This window comes from Dipteris shenzhenensis, chromosome 15 (assembly GCF_047967505.1).
Source record: "Dipteris shenzhenensis isolate YYH24624 ecotype China chromosome 15, Dip_SZ_1.0, whole genome shotgun sequence".
Taxonomy (NCBI): Eukaryota; Viridiplantae; Streptophyta; class Polypodiopsida; order Gleicheniales; family Dipteridaceae; genus Dipteris; species Dipteris shenzhenensis.
Window position 1 is genome coordinate 33,476,350 of NC_141610.1, and position 20,098 is coordinate 33,496,447.

A 20,098-nucleotide genomic window follows, 5' to 3' on the forward strand; every position below is an offset into this window, starting at 1 on the left:
GCAAGTACTTCTTTTTTGTTCTCGACTTCTTTAGATAGTTGCTTCTACTATCTTCTCAATTGTGAGCTTCTTTTGTTGCCTTCCATGAAGATGTAGGTTTTAACTGTTTGTTCTTACTTGGCTACTTATCACGTCTATAAGGCCTTCTTATAGTGTGATCTTATCTTGCAATGTTTTTCATAGGTTCCTCCATTTTAAGCTTCTTCTCTTGAAGCCTCTTTTCTCCACTCAGCAAGTTTTACACAGAAACCCTTTGCACGCACTCAACAAGTTTTACACATAAACCCTTTGCAACAACCCAACAAACTTTGCAAGCACACTTAGAAATTTCAAATGTGAGATAGTGAGAGGAAGGGAAACACATTCCTAGGACACAAAGCCCACCTCTACACATTGTCACTCACAAATTTTGAAAATATGACACTCAACAAGGAAACGTAGTCTAAGAAACTAAGATACTTACACAAGAAACATTAAAACATGATCAGAAAGGGGAGGGAACTCAAAAAATATGACTGCTGACACAAAAAATGAGATCACCTTGGGATGACACAAGATCTCTACTTAGTCACTCACCTACTAGGTTGAACTTTATAGCTATGATACAAGATCTCTACTTAGTCACTCACCTACTAGGCTGACACAAGATCTCTACTTAGTCACACACCTACTAGGTTGAACTTTATAGCTATGATACCATGTAGAAACATGGCACCCCTCATTGGATATGTGTTAATTGGTCATGTGTGGGGTACCAATCCCATTGCCTAGCCACCCACAATAGAGCACAATCCCTTAAAATCGATCCAAGGATATGGGCCTCCTCTCGTCTCAAGCTATTATATGGCTTCCTCCATGAGTACCCACTTTGTATGTGGCACATCTCATTTGGATATTGTCCATGCGGCAATCTTACATATGGCTTGCCACATATATGCTTCAACATCTCCAGTAACACACATCTTTGACCCAATGCAATAGCATAGTCCAACATCAAGGAGACATGTAAGAGATTCTCATAAATGTCTCTCCCTTTAATGAAGCCATTTTGTTCTCTATCAACCACCTTTATACAAATATGCTTGATCCTAAATGCAAGCACCTTAGCAATAATTTTATAGGATGTGTTAGCCCTTCCATTAAGTGGTGGGCTCCCAACAAACACATTGGTGACGAAGTTCAAAACCCTAAATATGTTTTTCCACAGCTTGAACCCTTTGAGATCACTTTGCATGAATAATCTCTAAGACCTTCCACACCCTAGTCATCAAGGTTTACAACTTGACTAGGGCTCAAAGTGAGCAACGTGTCCATGCCATGCCTATCACTTGATTGCAATGATGATCAACAAATCTCAATGTGATAAACAATAAATATGTGGTCCTAAGCTTGCAGACACCTATCTTCATACATGGCTGGCCTATATTCCTCTTTTTAATGTCTTTGCATGGCGTTCCTTGCAAATACTCATGGATTCTTGATAGCAATTTATTTCCCTACCTATAATAGTGACATTCAAAGTGTTTTGGAGAGCTCAATTTTAACTATAATTTCTATTTTGTCCCTTGAAATATGTTGCAAACACCTAAGCTTCTAGACACCTATCTTCACACATGACAAGCCGATGTTTCCCCTTTTGGTGTCTCTTCATGGCACTGCTTGCAAACACTCATGGATTCTTGAAAGATTTTTCTTAATCCCCTACTATAATTGTGAAGCTCACAGATTTTTGGAGAGCCCAAGTTCAACTAGAATTTCTATTGTAGCCCTTCCACTATGCTCATAGAATTTTGCATGGCCTCACTACATGGGATCACCCCTATAGGTATGGCCACTTCTTCATTGCTGTCAAGACAGCTGTGCATGTGAGAAAAAAAGGTCTCAATCTGACCATTATTCATAAGGAATTGTGTGATCTTATTTTAACAACATTCAAGCATAGTCCTTAAGGATAGTTCATGCTGGTGTACCTTGTCTCAAAGTATAAACTTGTACAACATACCCTAAAGCTATCCATACCCTCAAGCTATCCCTAAGTAAGAAAGTGAGAGACAACAAGAAAGTTTAACCCAAGGAGAATCTAGAACAAAAGATGAAATTGGGATTTAATTTGATGAATAAATCTTTGTCCCTCAGAATAAGCATGTCCAAGAATTTGCTAATGGGTATGAATTGATTTGCTCAATGTATAAGGATGTGATTGAATAATGGACCCCACATGTGGATAGAATCAAAGAAACGTGGAGTGGACTAGATGATGAGCACCTAAGTCTACAATGGAGAGGCTTCCAAGAGAAAATTCAAATTTGACTTCATGCTTTTTCTCTACCAAAAAGAGAAGAGATTGATGAGCGAGCAAATTGAGAAGGTTTGCGCTTCTTTGAGTATGAAGATCCCTCACCCTCCTTAAGTGCTACGAAGCTGAGCGGGCGAGGCTATTAGACACCCCTTGAGAACTCCAAAAAAGGCTCAACTTCTACATATACACCTTGTGATATTGCATGACTCTTCCTCAAGGTCCACTAATGCATTCTTCAAGGCAGTAGCTCCACCTTTTACCACTTTGACATAAACTCAACAAAAAACTAGCTCCATTTAGCAAAACCTTCATAAGAAAACCCGCATGGTTCTCCTTTTCAAAGCACCATTGCCAACTAATATAGCAAACATCCTTCCCAATAAGTAATGCCTAAACCCAAAGACTAAGGAGAGGCCCTATCTTTTCTTCTTCCTCATATTTAGTCTTAATAGCTAGCATTAATCTATAGGTAAAGGAAATGGGAAACATTCTATTATATGGACATTTTTACAGAATAATTCCTACCATTGCATCGGATATGCAGCTTGTAGATGGAAACTTTTATTCCACTTTGGATTACTCAAAGTTGGTGCACTTTTCAATGCTTCCTTTAAGTGTTACATCAACTATACTATCGAGGCCTTGATATAAGGTGGGAAACCAAGAGGGCTAGGCAATGTCTACATAGGTGGAGCAAAGGGCCACAATCTATGAGTGTTCATAAGGCTAGGCATTTATTGTTGGAAGGTGCAATTGGAGTACCCTTGAGAGGGGTTTAATGAAAGGGTTACTTTAGGACACATGGCACACGAGGAAGACTCCACACAGACATTGGACAAGGTGGGAGGATTCTAGAGAGAACTTCACATCCCTAAATAGAATTCATGAGAAGGGACGATAAACTAGAGATCTAGATAGTGAAGCACTGGAATTTGAGGTAGAGATTTTGATTACAAGATAGCACTCTCATATTTTCACTCTGGTTACATTGGTATCAGAGCCTTTGACTCTCACTTCTTTGCTACTGTCTACTTTTTCTCTTGCCTTGTATTTTCTTATAGCTCTATCAGAAACCGAGGGAGCATCCAAAAGTTTGTTATCTAGTTGTAGAGCCTACTTTGATGTAGATTCAGCCCTCGACATCTGAGCGACATCTATCACATACCTTTCATGGGCAATTTTTGGGCCTAAAGTACAACTATTAGCCATTTTGGGATCTAGTCTTCTATCGCCTAGCCTCAAGAGGTTCGTTTTTGCTACAACAGCCCATTTTTGGAGGTGGTTGTCCCGTTTTCTTATAGTATGCGCAGTTTTGGAGGTCCATAACTTGACTGTAGTAACCCACTTGTCAAAAAAACGAGATGAGTTCTTAATAGGATGGTTCAAAAGCTGCCCGAAGCTTAGTAGCATGAAAACGTGGGCTACAGTTACCCCTTGCTTCACAAGCTTGCTACAGCCGCTTCTGTAGGAGAAAAATGACTTAGATGCTCCCATATTGACCCAGTAGAAAGAAGAAAATGACCTATAAAGAGAAAGAAAATAGGTGGTAGAACGTGACTCTTGGGGTGATGTGAATTGTGTAGAGAAAAACAAAACAAGAGGCATACGTGCCTAGAGGGCTACCCCCAAGTGGTTGCTAATATTCCCTTTCAAAGGGCATCTAAAATAGAAATTTTATAGTAGCTAGGGCTCTACCGGTCAATGCTAATAAAAGAATTTGGTGGCTAATGTCATTATTATCCAAAACACATACTCTATCCTTGTAGAGCAGGTAGCCATCTCCAATAGTATATCTTTTCCATTGATTTCCTTGTAGCCAACCTATGGCATGTCACCATTTTCATGTGGCTCCTCAGTGAAAGCTCCTCAATTAGTTAGATCCCACCTCATTATTGCTTTCCATATTTTTAAAAAGTTAGGATCCTACTCACATTTTCCTTTCAAGGACTCTAGGGAAGCATTCTAAAATTGAGTAAAACTCGATTCATTTACAATTGGCATCCGGCTTAGGAAGTCTGGCACCACATTGAACCTCCCCTTTCGATACGTCAATTGGATATCAAACTCTTGCATTATTTCAACCCACCTAGCTTTTCTTCCTTTAAGCTCTGGCTGATAGAAAATCCACTTAATGCTTTCTTAATTAAAAATGATCTTGAATTTGGCACTGAACAAATAGTGCCTCCATTTCTTCAAAGCATAGACTATAGCATATAGTTCCTTCTCATATGTTGAGTAATTTCATTGGGCAAAGTCTATGTTTTTGCTTTAAAAAACCATTGGTCAACCCTTTTGTAAAAATATCGCACCAATAACAAAATCATTAGCGTCTGTTTCAACCACAAATGGTTTATTGGGATCCACTACCTTCAAGGTAGGCATAGATGAGCATCACAGATCATCCACTGAATGATGGTCAAACTGAAAGGGCCAATCATGTCATTGAGGATATGCTTTAAGAATATCTAAGTAAACACCAAACTAATTGGGAACAATATTTGCCCATATTAGAATTTGCATGTATTTGCATTAGATGACTGAGATCGAATCTTAGCTGAGCAGTGACCTTGATGGGAGTAATAGTGGGTATGGGAGGCTCTCTCTACTGGCTTCTTTTACTTGTCACCTCTTTGAGCTCCTCTTACTCGATCACTATCGATGATTTGTCTTGGTTAAATATTCTCTTAATGATTTATTAAAGAAGTTGATTGAAGCTGGTAGTGCCTCAATACTACAAGGATAGTCTTAATTTTGCAAGAACAATGAACATATGTTAGAAACCAAAGTTTCTATGGCCGCAATTAAATTTCAAATTAGGACAAATTTGGATAGGAGAGTGCATACTACAACTCTAAAAGAACTAAATAAATCCACTGAATTGATTTCAAACATAAGACATTGAGAGATTCAACTTCACATGCTTGGACTGGCAAGTTGTTGGATTGCCTTTCACTGAAAGTTTTCAACTACATGCATCGCAACCACAACCTAATGACATCCCTTGTATTGTCATTCATCCATATTTCACAAAATTCCTTATGTGCATGTAATCATGGTTGATAATAATGAGAGAAATGTATCGCGGCGAAGCATGACTATATGTCAGACTCATTAGGAAGTCAACTTTTCGTTTTTCTTATTAAAAGACAGCAAAGTTGACATACGTACTAATCATTCAATACATGTGATTGGCCAGTTCTATGCAGGGGTGCCTTTGCAAAAGCCTTCATATATCAAGGGTGTCTGGCTTGTCTTGTACCTATCAATACCCTTGTACTTATTCAAGTAATGTAGCCTTATTTGTACACTTCTTCCAATATTAGAGTGACCTTGACCTCTAGACTATGATGTGCACATGCAACCATATTCAGAGCTTGTAGTTTACTTTTGGACCACCTTTTCATGTGCCTACGATTAAATGCCATTGAATGGCCTAATACCCCTTACAAATGTCTATCCTAGTTAGTTTGCATGTCAACAAAGGAACTCGGGGGGGTCACTATGTATAAACTCTCAATATCACGTGCGTTCAAGGCCTATTTGTAAAATCCCTTATCTTTAATTTTTCCATTAATAAAATGTACCCTTTTTCTATATAAATTTGTAAATTTTTCCCAAAATCAATTTAAATACTCCCTTATGTAAATTAATGTCTATAAAAGTTAGATATTAAAAATATCCTTCTGTTACACTCATGTGATAGGGTTACATATGATGACTGAGCCCCCCGAGCAAAGGAACCAGGGGTGTTTATTTTTTGCGAGCTTTTTCAAAATTTTGCAAGTTTTTCTTAGGATGAGCTTGGGGGACTTTATTTTTTTGGTCATTTTTTACAACATTATATAACACAACTCTTGGGGGACTTCACATGATATAAGACTCACATATGTTGAGCAACACTTATAACACAACTCTTGATTTGTCATCACTTGAGAAGTAAGGTTAGTTGGCAAAGTTCTAGGACATGGATTTAGAGAAGTGTGAGAGCTCAAGAAAAGAGAATAATGACTCTAAATGATAGATTCTTGTGTGGTTGCGGTATTCTAAACATGCATTAATCTTTGAAGGAATGTAGTGACTAGAATTATTTGACTGATTGGAAGCATGCACATCTTCAAAGCAATGCAATGATTGGAAGGATGCATTTTTTATTCTGGGACAAGATAATTATTTCAAAATTGAATTTTTAAAAGAAATTCAAATCATTGATCTTCAAACCAATGCACTGACTATATAGAAGCATGCCTTCAAAGCATCTTTTTTGTCAACATGCATAAAAAGGATCGCGTATTTGAAGGTAAGCATTCCAAAATTGCATTCCACACAAGCACTACAACCAAGGCATGCATACCAATAATGTAATAGATCCTAATCTTGAAGACCTTTCTTTGATGTCTCTTTAATCACAAGTGTTGATGACAATATATGTAATCCTCAAACCATGTCACAAGAGAATCATGAAGATACTATTTGGGTTTCTTAAGACTGATGAAAGCCTTTATGCCAACAATGTGTCCTAGCCCCACCTAGCTCTTTGGGCTCTCTAAATCATTTCACAAGACAATTGTAAAGATACTATTTGAGGTCTCTATAGATAAAAAGCTAACCTTTATGCCAATAAGGCCTCCTAGTTCTAGTTAAAAACTAGCAATTGTAAGTGTTCAATAGAAAAGTTAAACCAAAACTTTTTAATTATATAGAATTTTGACACTCTAACACAAGAAATGGCTTTGTTCGTATCACACCAATCGTTTTGACTACAAATATGACCATGCTTGGAGTCATATTGACTAAGCACAGCCCCTAGCTGTGCTTGAGGAGCTTGGACAACGAATCTTATTTTGGCCATAACTTGGTTTCATAAGAGCTTGAACTTATCATGCTACACATGGACATAATGTTTTGCCAACCATAATTGTATATCAATAGTTTGAGAATATATACTTAGTAGTTATTAATAATCAATAATTTTAACAAGATCATAATCAATGATACTAAAAGGGCATCCTTATTAGCTTCACATGAAGGGGAAGATTGTCCTAAACAAAGATAAAAAAAGGAGCCCTATAGATTGGCCAAGGGCTTTGCCAACAAAACCCCTAGCTGAGATTTGGGGGCTCCATCACACAAGTTTATTCTTGCTCATGGTGACATGAAGGTGATCCATAATTGGTGTGCATAATGGTTATAAGGTGGTCAATGATTTATTGGTTGTATTATTAAACATTTCACCCATGTGCATTAATTATCCTTAGTAATACTATCATACTAATTAGTCATTCCTTGGTCATTTTGTGTACAAAATGGATCAATCATATGGATAGCATAAATTCACTGAGCTATAAAAAGTTATTTCAGAGGAAATTCGATAGAAGGAGCTTTGTGGGTCTCCCAATTTCATTTCTTTTTTGTTCACTACACAAAATTCTTACTGTGAGGCTCAAATAAAGATAGAGAGAAAAGCTTAAGCTCATAAAGGTGTGTGTTTTTAGTGTTCCTTTTCCATTCACAACTCAAAAAAAGCTTGCCAAAAAAATGAAAAAGCTCACATGCAAAGCTCGCAAAAAAATATCCCCCACCAGGACTGAGAAAGGCATTGAATCCCTAGCATTTAATCAAATGTCTTTCTTGATCAACTACTCATTAGGGAAGTAGTATACAGATGATGTCTTCAAAAGATTAAATGAACAAAGGATTTATTGAGTTTGATCTGACTTGAGTTTATGAATTTAGATGGCAATGTCAAGGAACAAAAAGAGATTATTATATTGTCCCTCAAGATATATTTTCTTGCTAAAGTAACATTGTGTAGCTTGAACATTCTTACCTCCAATCATAGTACTCTCTTTTCTCACCTTTGTTGTGTATCTATGATTTTTTCTATTTTATATTTGGTGGATGCTGCATTAGGAATCTTAGAAATAGCCCATGAAGAAAGGTCTAGAACACTAACCACACTATTCTCTTAAATCAGGTGTTGCAAGAACTAGTGCTCTTTTGAATCAAGTGGAGCTTATGTTTTATATTGTGATACACGCTCTCTAAAGAATTGAAGAGTCAAAAAAATTTTCTAGTAGACAAATCTTTCTAGATGTTAGTGCATACAAACAACAAAGGCCATAGCTTCTTCACTAGCACAACAAAGCCTACCTATGAGACCAGAATATCTTTCCATCTTGAACCAATTTATATCCTTGATACCATAATCTTACCAACAATATTTTAATAGGTTGAACACCCTTTTTTTACAATATTAGTCCATGGGATTATATGGACCACATTTGAGTGGAGGTTTCCCACATCATGTGATTTCACAAACCACCATGCACCCCTTCCCAAACACAACATTCTCTACCTATCATGAGGAAGAGGGATTCCACGTAGACTTGGACAGTACAAAAGATCTTTAAGGGAGATTATTCAATACCCTCCTCCTATCCTAGGTCTATTAAAGCACACACCCCCTCTAGTGATAGCCAATAGATTTCTAAAGGAAGTCAATAGAGAAGAAAGATTGGAGTTCTAGGAAAACAAAGACACATGAAAGCCAAGAAGCTATAGTTGAAGGAGCTGAACATGAAGACAATGATCCACAAAAGGAAATGTGATTTTCAACTAAAGAGCTGATTGAATTAGGGAACATTCACCTAGAGATGCAACCTTTCTGACTCATCATGAGTTATGGGTAACAATAGCCATCAAGATGGCATCAGAACGCTATCTACTGAGGATGGGAAAGTTACAAAGACAAGTGGGATTTTGAATTTAAAACATACAATGCAAATTTTAAATGTTTGCTAATTCAATATGGATTTGGGGATAATAACAAGGTAGAAGATGTATAGTTTATAGCATTCAAGGATCAAGTTTTGAATGCGATACACAATGTCATGCACAAAAGGCCAAATATTGTTTCACAATCTAGATGTCAGAGTGTACTAAAAGGGGCAAGAGGACCCACAATCTAGATGTCCAAGTGTACTAAAAGGGCAAGAGGACCCACTTGTGGAGAGAAGTTATAAGAGGAAGGTGTTTTGGGGATGGGTGGCAAGAGAGAAAAGAGAAGAACTCATATTCAATCCTTTGTCTTTGATGCAATAAATAAGGTAATGGATAAGCTTGAAGCATGACAAAGCCCTGAGGAGATGAATAAAGTCATTAAGGCTATTTCCTCACTTGCAAGGCAGTTGTTACTAAAAGAAATAGAGGAAAGAAATGCTCCTATTGAACAAGGAAGTTTGTCAATGAGAAAGTGTCTCTTTGGTTAGCTTGTATAGGATGCTGCCAACTTTGTAAGGGATGATGTGGATTGGGCAGCATTGGTATGTTTTAAAGAGGACCTTGAAGTGAACTTTTCATCCCTGTCAAACCTGCAAGCCGTTAAATACATTCTTGCCAGAATCCTTTACCCCAATCAGTATGGCTTTATTCATGATTTGAATAGTCAAGAGGATATGTTCAATACGTTTGATCTTGCATTGGCTCAGAATCAAAGGTTTCTCCTCTTGAACCTTACCTAGAGAAAGCCTATGATCGAGTGAGCTGGGTCATTTATTATCATGAAAAATATTGGATTTGGAGATGGTTTGTGTAATATGATGATGATTTTATTCTCTAATCCATAGCCACTATCTAGATCAATGGATATTTCCACAACAGCTTCCTATTCAGCGATCCACCGTTGTCCTCTTGCACTACTCTTACTTGCCATTGTTGTCTCAGATCAATTTCCATACTACCAAGGGCTCTATTTGTGGTTGGTTGTTGTCTAATGGCTCTTGCTTTCCTTGCCATTTTTTGTTGATGACAACACTAATATCTTGGAAACCATTCAAGCAAGTCTTGATCATTTCATGGAAATATATTCGGCATATGTTGACAAGTCAGCGGGCTCTAGGATCAACTCTGATAAGAGAACTATGTTGTACTTAGATTGGCACCCCTCTCCACAATCGTTATCCAATTATGGTTTCACATGCATCCCATTAGGTACTGTGTTCCATTGCATAGGTTGCCATATGGGTATCAAGATGTCTATGAACCAAAGTCTAGATTGGTGCTAAGCTAAAATTCATTTAAATTTCACAAATGAGGGACAAAAAACTATTTTGTCACTACTACTAATATACATGTCTTTGGTCCTTCTTCTTTCACAAGGCCTTTCAACTATCAAAAGACTTTCCAAAGAGTTTCTTTGGAGTAAATGTCACTTGTTTGCATGGTCTTTTGCTACCGCACCAAAATCTAAAAAAACAAGCAGCCTAGTTTGGATTTATTCAATAAAAGTTGTGAGAGGCTTTGTAGTAAATGGACATTGAAATTGCACGCCCAACAACCATGGGCAGTAGCCCATTTTTTGATAGAGTAATAGCAAGTTTTGGGCAGTTCAGAGGGTAGCACTAAATTGCAAGAGTTGCTACTCTCAGATTCCCTATTAAGATTCAGCACTTGAAGATACTTATGAGGTGGTTTGGTTTGGAAAATGCAACTCGATGGTTGTGATTGGAAGGGCACACAACACTTGAATGAGATGTTTCATTGGGCTTGAATATCTAGAATAACAAAGGGATTTTTTGAAATATGTTGCCCCTATACTAGGTCAGTACTCATCTCGCAAGATGCCTTAACAATAGGGGTCTTTGCACTTGGTCAAGTAGATGGAATCAACAAAATAAATATTGGCTCAGTATTATTTGTTTGAATTGTCCATAAAGGAGCATATGTTTTTGGAATATACGGTTTTGATGATTAAGCCTATATATAGACTACCAATATAGTTCTCATCTGGCCAGTTGACTTAATGGGTTTGTGTGATAATAAATTTTAAAAAATGCATCAATTGACATTGCAAGACTTTTTCATTTGCTAGTCGATTGATATACATCCATAATTCCATTTGACAATTCCATAATCTAGGAGCTTTAACTCTAGAAGGTTTGGATTGCCACACATTCCAACAAGTTCAACTTTCTTTTATGGAACTTCGTTAAGAATATGGAACTTGTAATGTCTCCACTAAGTATCATTTTATCGAAGGAAATGATATTTCTCTATTATGCCCTTTTTGTACGGTTAAGATGGAAAACTGTTTTTATTTGTTTTTGGGATGCATTATTGCTGGTTCACTGTGGTGACATGTTCAGTAGTGGCTTCTAAGGGCAAGGGACAAATTTTGATTCTTGTGGGGGAGAGAGAGAGAGAGAGAGAGAGAGAGAGAGAGAGAGAGAGAGAGAGAGAGAGAGAGAGAGAGAGAGAGAGAGAGAGAGAGAGAGAGAGAGAGAGAGAGAGAGAGAGAGAGTTTTTTCAATACCTCACCTATGCGCACAAAAAATGAATTGTGTGTGTTTTTTTCCTATCTCTCTTTTAACAGTCATACTCCTGGTGTAGGGCCTGGCATGCCTACCATGACTTTCATCAACATTCCAAGAATGAGTATTTGATATATTACAAAACAAGATACATCCCTCGAGCATCCCTCAATTAATGCAGCCCGGATATCTACTTTGCCCCCAAAAGCATGGGATAGGCACTCTAAAAGAATTCTTCCCACTCCCTCACAATAGTACCGTCCACACCTTCCACCTTGGCCAAGCAAGTGTCCAAAGCAAGTTGTTTTTTCATTTGGCTCTATTCCATGGATCACCCACATTGTTTTTGGCACCTTTTTCTCCTTTACCATAAGCTGATTGTCTCCTTCTACATGAGTATGTGGGGTGTGTTGCTTGGTCACAATGACTATCACATATTCTAATATATGGTTGCCATCCTCTCCGGGATCACATTTGGATATGCAATCATAGGAAGTTTTTTTAAAAGAATGTGTTGATTGTCACATGATTACTACATTTCTAGTGAGCTCACACCCATCTCTTACATCAAAGCATTTTCAAATCAATTAATGCAAGCATAGGACATGTTTTGCAAACACTGGATTGATTGTCACATGACTGCTGCATTTTCAACGATCTCACACCCATCTCTTGCATCAAAGAATTTATCAAATCAACCAATGTCTTGTTAGAAGATGACCCAACCCCTCTCCTATAAAGGTGTTCTACCATGTCAACCATCTAAGGGCCACATCCAAATCTAATCCTTTTAAATATGCATTGTATTTCACACTTTAAAGGATTGCCAAGGACAAATCTTCCCTTGTAGCCTCAAATAGAGAAAGTTGGTCATTTTATGCCACGCTCTCATGCTTGCATGTTTACCCTCGAAAAGATTTGTAGTAGGAATAAACACACCCAATTCATCTTGTGAAACAAACCAATGACCCCAATGAAAGGCTCTTGTATCCCCAACCATGTTTCCAACACTAGAATCTTGCCTTACACTACATGGCCTGCATGCCAAAAAATTTTGAACTCATTTTTGCAAACCTCATGTCTAAACTTATTTTTGCAAACCTTTGTAGCATTCTCGGGATGGAGCATTTCTCATTCCTACGTAGTGACGTGTTCTTCTTGAGAAGAAGGTCAAATATATTTCTGAGAATGACACACGAAGGATTTGATCCCAATGGAAAACATTTCTTTCTTTACTTGGCACTTTCTTTTTGGCACCTCCAAAATAGATAGCGTGCACCGCAAGCCAATCAGCACTGGCCTCATTAACCATTAAACCTCTGAATTTAGGTTTTGAAAACCCATTGTTTTGAACCACATCATTAAGAATTTTTCAAAATTCTACTTGTGCAAACCTATCTTTAACCCTAAACCTAGAAGTTGAATAATCAAAAGTGCATGCACATAAGGAACATACACATGCGCTGATATTGTGGGCCAACTAGGATTCTATGAACATGGTTGAGATGAACCAACATGTCTTGCAAATTTCCCCTTGGTCTCATTTGATTAACCAAGTTCAAAGCACTACCTAGAACTTCGATAGACATTTTGAACACATGGGGCTCATGCATGATACTCAATTGTCTTGGAAACAAGCCTACTATGATTGAAAGGGTACCTACATTTCTTCCTAAGATCAAGGATGGCTTCAAGTCCCTTGGATGTCATACTTTGGTCGCTCCTTGCATGCTCTAAACATTTTTCAATTTGGTTGCTATTTGATAGAGAGTTTTATACTCAAGAGATTTGGCAAATAGTCATCTCTAGCTTCTTTGGAGTGTTAAAAGGATTCAACTTCGCACGTGAAACCAAAGTATCCTCCACTTTCTCCACATTAGCCCTACTCATACCCTTTTCATAAGGATGGCAATGAATGCCAAGATGTATAGTGCATCAAGTGGCCCTTTAGAATGCAATAAAAAATCACAATTAACATGCAAATGTCTACACATTCAAGGGCTTTCCACAAAGGCAACAAGAAATATTAACAAACAAGCAATACTACCAAACTCTCCCTTGTATGTCTAAACATTTTTTAATTCGCTTGCTATTTGATAGAGGAGTTGTATACTCAAGAAATTTGACAAATTCCTCCTCTCCAATCTCTTGGTCTTCCCCTTGCTTATCACCCATCAAAATATCCAAAACCATGTCTCTAACATTTGTCATCTCTAGCTGCTTTGGAGTGGTAAGAGGATTCAACTTTGCCTGTGAAACCAAAGTGTCCTCCGCTTTCTCCACATTAGCCCTACTGGTACCCTTTTCATAAGGATGGCAATGAGTGGCAAGGTGTATAGTGCATCAAGTGGTCTTTTAGAATGCAGTAACAAATCACAACTAATGTGCTGACGTCTACACATTCAGGTACTTTCCACAATGGCAATAAGCAATATCACCGAACTCCGCACTAATAACCCAACGGGGCAACAATGTTTTAGTCTTCCTTTCCACTATGGATAATCCATTCTAGAATAATAAGAACATTCCATGTTGATGCATCTCAATCACCCAACACATATACTAAAGTGGAAAACCCCTGCAAAACTGTCTATGCTCTGTGAGTGACATATTCTTTTGCTCTAGGCACAACAGACTTTGAAGAAGAGGGGGGAAGCTCAAAAGCTACATAGCTCTTTTGAATCCCATCAACATGCAAGACACTGGTAACATTATGCAATGTTGAATGCAAACTAAGTGTTCAAAGGCAGAACCTGAATCAAGTCAAAGGCACTAGTGAAAGGATGTTTGTTTCATCCTCCAAAATTATCTCCATTGTGGTGCTCATATGTTCTTTATAAACTTTGTAGTGCTACTTGTCACCAACTTGTACTCAAATGGCCTACAACACCTCCTCCATGAACCAACCAGTTTGTGTAGAGCAATTAAGAGACACCTAAAAGAAGCATCGACCCACAAATTGCAAATCAACTAGCTTGCAATTAGACTAATAAGTCGCCCTAAACCAACAACGAGACTCCTCTTGTGCCGAAACTCTACCTATAAAAAGACTCTCCTATTACTATTGTCTACTCCTGACTAGAAATCTTCATGTTTCCTAAGGTTAATCTTATGAAAATCATGCTCAAGGAAAATGAGATCAAGAGGGCCAACCTCGATGTAAGAGCCTCCACAATCTAGACAGCTATCACTACCCATATCCTAGTCACCAACTTTTTGAACTTTCCTGGGATGATCCTTTGATACAGGTGGTGAAACTTTCGTCATTGGAGACCACCGTTTGTCAGATGGCATTGCTCACCTCACTTGAAAAACACGTGCCCATTTTTCACTCTAGAGAGGAAGAAATAAGGATCTTGAGCATGAAGGAGTCAATTGCTAAGCAAGGGATGGTAGACTGCCAGATGTTTAGCAAGAAGGGTATAATTGCAAGCTTGCCAATTGTAACTAAGAATTGACGATTGCAAGCTTCTTGATGCAAGCAGGGATTATAGAGCGGCTTGGGATCAAGAAGAAGATCGACCAATTGCATCATCATGCAAGCTTGAATGCATGGTTCCCTTACATAGCTTTGGCAAAAGTCTTGAGAAGTTTCAAAGTGAATACAATTGCATAGAAAACTTTTTGCAACCATGGATGGGACTGTGAAATGAGCTATTGTCCCTTTAGTTCAATTCCGTGCACCTTGGGCAATTCTCATATTTTAGTGATTACGAATCATTCTAGGCATGAAAACAAATTCCCATAAGCTACCAAACTAGTGTCCCTTTCGCTTATAGGTTACACAGATTCCCAATAAGGATGACCCCATGGGTATCAAGAACATACCTTGTACTAAGTGTCTCTAATGCTAAAGCGGAATGAAGATTGTTTAATGGATCTCGTCAAATATGTCCATGATTCCCTCTCTCTACCTTTCTGGTATTTCTTGTTTATTCAAATGATACATGGGTTAATCACTTCATATCAATATTTGTGAGGAAGTGGGATCGATGAACACAAAAGCAAGGAGACTCAAGAGTTACTGAAATGAAAAGGCTCAAGAGTGATTGAAATGCAAAGGCTCAATGAGTCTAAGAGGATACATGTCAAGAATAGGTCGATTCCAATGGACTCGCCGGTTTGTAACAACCTGACTACACATAACTACACTATCTCATGGGAGAGATTCCTCAGATACTGAGTTGATTACCCAAAATGCCCCCCTCAATGAAGTGTCTAAGTGGAGTTTAACCAATGCCAATTTTCAAAAATTCAAATCAATATTTTGGGAATTCTTTCATGAAGACGTCAGCAAGCATGTTGTGGGTAGGGTAGTAGGCTCCAAATTGAACAAGATCATGAACAAAGTGGTATGGCAGGTTGATGTGTTTGTTGTGTTTGTGAAAGCATCCATTTTTTGCTCAAGAAGATGCTGTCCTTGTAGAGAATCAGATTAGGGAGCTGGATGTTGATCTCTTGGGAGAGGGTGGTGGGCCAAACATACTCCTTTCCTACTTGACAGATGGCAATGTATTCCGCCTCTATTGAGAGAGAGCAATGGAATTTTGTTTGGTAGAGGTCCATGAAATTGGATCACCGGAGAGGAGGTAAATGAAATCAATTGTGGAGCGAGAATCATCGATGTCTCTAGCCCAATCCGTATCGGCAAATCCCATAAAACTCAGAGAGTTTGCATGATAAGAAATTACAAAATGAGCAGAGCCTTTGAGATAGCATAGGACTCGTTTGGCAGTGTGCCCAATGCTAAAGACTGAGACTTGTCATGAATTGGGCAAGGCGTGTCATGGCCAGGGATATGTCAAGTTGTGTACAGACCATTGCATACATGAGTGATCCCACAATACTGTGCTATGGGATAGAGGGCATTGTAGCACATTCTTCATCAGTGCTTGGACTCATGTCCTTCGAGAGTTTTATGTTGAGATCCATGGGGGTGCTAACATGAGACCATTCTATCACATCATAGCAAGCCAACCTATGGTGGATATATCTTTGTTAATGAAGCCAGGTTTTACCATAGCCGAGGTCGCATTGAACCTAAATACCAAGGCAGTAATGCAAAGGCCAAGAATCTGTCATGGAAAAGTTGGATTGGATGCTGAGTTTGAAGAGTTCACGTTGAGGGAGGTCATTACAGATGACGATCAAATCATCAACATAAAGTGCGACAACAAGAAAGATGTTTGTGGCGTGGTAGACATACAGTCTAGAATCATTGTAACAATGTTTGAAACCGTGACTGAGAAAATATTGGTCAATTTTATGATACCATGGGCACTAGCTTGTTTGATGCCATAGAGAGCTTTTCCCAGTCGATAGAGTTGACCAGAAGAGTAATGAAAATCGAGAGGAGGAAGAAGATAGACCTCTTCATCAAGATCACAATGTAGGAACATAGTTTGCACGTCGAGCTGATGAATGTGCATGTGATTCATGTTGGCCCAAGCAATAAACAAGCGAATAGATGCGATTTATATACTGGTGCAAATGTATCTGAGTAATCAATGCCTTCTTGTTGGCTAAAGCCCCATGCCACGAGCCTTGCTTTGAATTGAGAGACTTTGCATGTAGGTATATACTTGATATGAAAAACCCATTTGCTCACAATTGCATTGCAACCAGGAGGCAGAGGGACTAAGTCCCATGTTTGAATTTTTTGGATGGATATCAACTCATCCCCATGGTAGCTTCCAAGTCGGGACCAATAACTTGATGCTTGAGCTTCACGAAGGGAAGCTAGTTCTATAGGAGGAGGGGTGGTGAGAGAAGGAAGATTCATTGAATCAAGAAGGGGAATGGCGAGGCCTGGAAGAGTGTTGGAGGGTGGGAGAAGGAGGACGGTTAACAATGTTGTTGTCAATAGATGGAGGTGGTGCTAGATGGGGAGCTCGAGGGGGCATATCAATAGGGAGGCCAACATGCAAGGGGATGGTGGAGGTGCTACAGGTGACACCTAAGGAAAAGGTTGTGTAGTCCAGGGAGAGGACAAGGCTTTTCTCAGGTTGGTGTGAAAGGAGAAGAGGTGGTGGCGCATCAAGAATTGGAGTAGTAGGGAGTCTGGGTGGAGACATAGAAGTAGAAGGGATCGGTGGTCGAGGCATGGGAGACACGTGGCCAGGGTGGGGGTGTCGATGGTGATGACAAGGGGCAAGGAGGCACTGTGAAAAAAGTGTCTTCATTGTCGGCGTCAAGGGGCAACATGGTCCCCCGTGGCATGATAAGATGAAGCATCCACGACATGATGATCTTCCACAAAATGGCATCTCTTGAAAAGTACACGTGGTATGTCTATGGGTCGTAGATCTTGTAACTTCACCCTCGAGTGGCATAGCCAATGAAGAGACCGTGTTGGCCATGTGAATCCAGTTTGGGTCATTGATTGGAGGGCACATGAGTGAACATGTGGCAGCCAAAAACTCAGAGATGATTGACATTTGGCTTGTGGCCATGCTAGAGCTCGTAGGGAGTGTGGTCATTGATAGAGGTTGAAGGTACCCAGTTGAGAATGTGGTCGCCGATGAAGGTTGGAGGTACCCGATTGAGAATGTGGAGAGCAGTGGATTCGGCTTCGACCTAAAGAAATTGTAGAACATTTTGAAAAAAATATGGAGAGAGGAGAGGAGAAGAGTGGAGATGAAGAGAGAGGGCACAGCTAGAGAGCACACCACAAATGACTAATTGTACACTAGATTTCGTTAAAAATAAAGGATATATACAAACCCCTTTAGGGTTAGGGTTATAATTTCCAACCCTTTTCTTTTTAGCACTCTTTTGGGTTAGGTCTATGCACATATGATAACATGATGTTGAGATGAATCCTCAATACCTTCCCTCGAGATCAACATCATGACGTAGGCTTTCCTTGAACCAGATTAGCAAAATACTTGTAGATTGTGATGTACCAAATTCTGGATGCTTGCTTTAAGCCGTAAAAACTTTTCTTGAGATGACAAACCAGATGCTCTTTCCTTGGTTCAACATAACCTACTGGTTGTTGCATGTAGACTTCCTCATGTAGGTAACCATTGAGAAAAGCATTCTTGACATCTAGCTGGTACACATTCCATCTACTGAGTGTCGCTAGTGATGAAGACACAAGATGATGGGAAAAAAGAGTTGTTTATTCAAGAGTAGAAGGCCCAATCTATAAGCATCAAGATACATCCAAGTGATCTCATAGATGATGTCAACGAAAAGCCACCTAGCTCCTTGATTCTCTCAATTAGATCCTAGAATCTCTCAATCACACCTACTAGAACCTTGTACCACCTAGTCTAGTCACACCAACCACACACACACACAATGTGGTCACTCAAAAATGCCATTATTTATTAGGATTTGTATCTTTCAATTCTTCAATCTAGATTGTACTTGACTTTGTAAGCCCATTTGTTTGCTATGGCTTTCTTTCCTAATGGAAGGTCGCATAATTCCCAAGTGTTGTTTTTGTACAAAGCTTCCATTTCTTCATTCATAGCAGTTTGCCATTCTGGCTTTTCAACTGCGTCTTCGAAGTACGCTGGCTCTTCTGTAGGCATGACGGTAGTCATAAGAGCATAATTGATGGTTTCAATCTGAATTGCTTTGCCTTTATGAGCATATGTCAATTTGGCTAGTGGAATGCTTTCCCTAGTAGACCGTCTGAGTTGCTATTCTTCTCGTGCTGTCTCTAGCAATTCTTGCTCTTCTTCATCACCTTTTCTGTAGGTGACTGAGGAATCGGTGTATCTATATCTCATGTGCATTTGATGTTTTCCATTCTGATTCCTCATCAAATATGGCATCTTTGAAGATTATGACCTTTCAATTGATGGGATCATACAACTTCTATGCTTTGCTTTCTTCACTGTAGCCAACCATGATGCATTTACGTGACTTCACAACCAACTTTATGTGATGATCATCATGTATGTAGGCATATGCTATGCAACCAAATATATGGAGATGCCCAAGGCGTGGCTTGTATCTAGTGAATGCTTCATAAGGTGTCATACCTTGAATTGGTTCCGATTAAGAAAGTAGTTTGCATTGGCAATTGCTTCTGCCCAATATTGATTTGGAAGATGCTTCTCACTGAGCATTCCTCTAGCACTGTCTGCTAAAGTCTGTTCTTCCTTTTCAGCTCTTGCATTCTGTTAAGGAGTATTTGCACAAGTGAATTGTCTTTGAGTGCCATTACTTCTACAAAAGTTTATGAATGCTAAAGACATGTATTTACCTCCTCTGTCTGATGTCATCACTTTGATTTTTCTGCTTGTCTGGTTCTCTACCATGGCTTTGAATTCTTAAAATATGGAAAAAACTTCATATTTCTCTTTTTGAAAATAGACCCAACAATATATGTGGTAGTCGTCGATGAAAGTCAGGTAGTAAAGTGAACCATTGATGTTGTGGGTTTGTGCATAACCCTATACATATGTATATATCAAATTAAGAATACCTCTTGCTCGAGAGGTGTTTCTGCCAAAATTAGTTCTCTTTTGTTTAC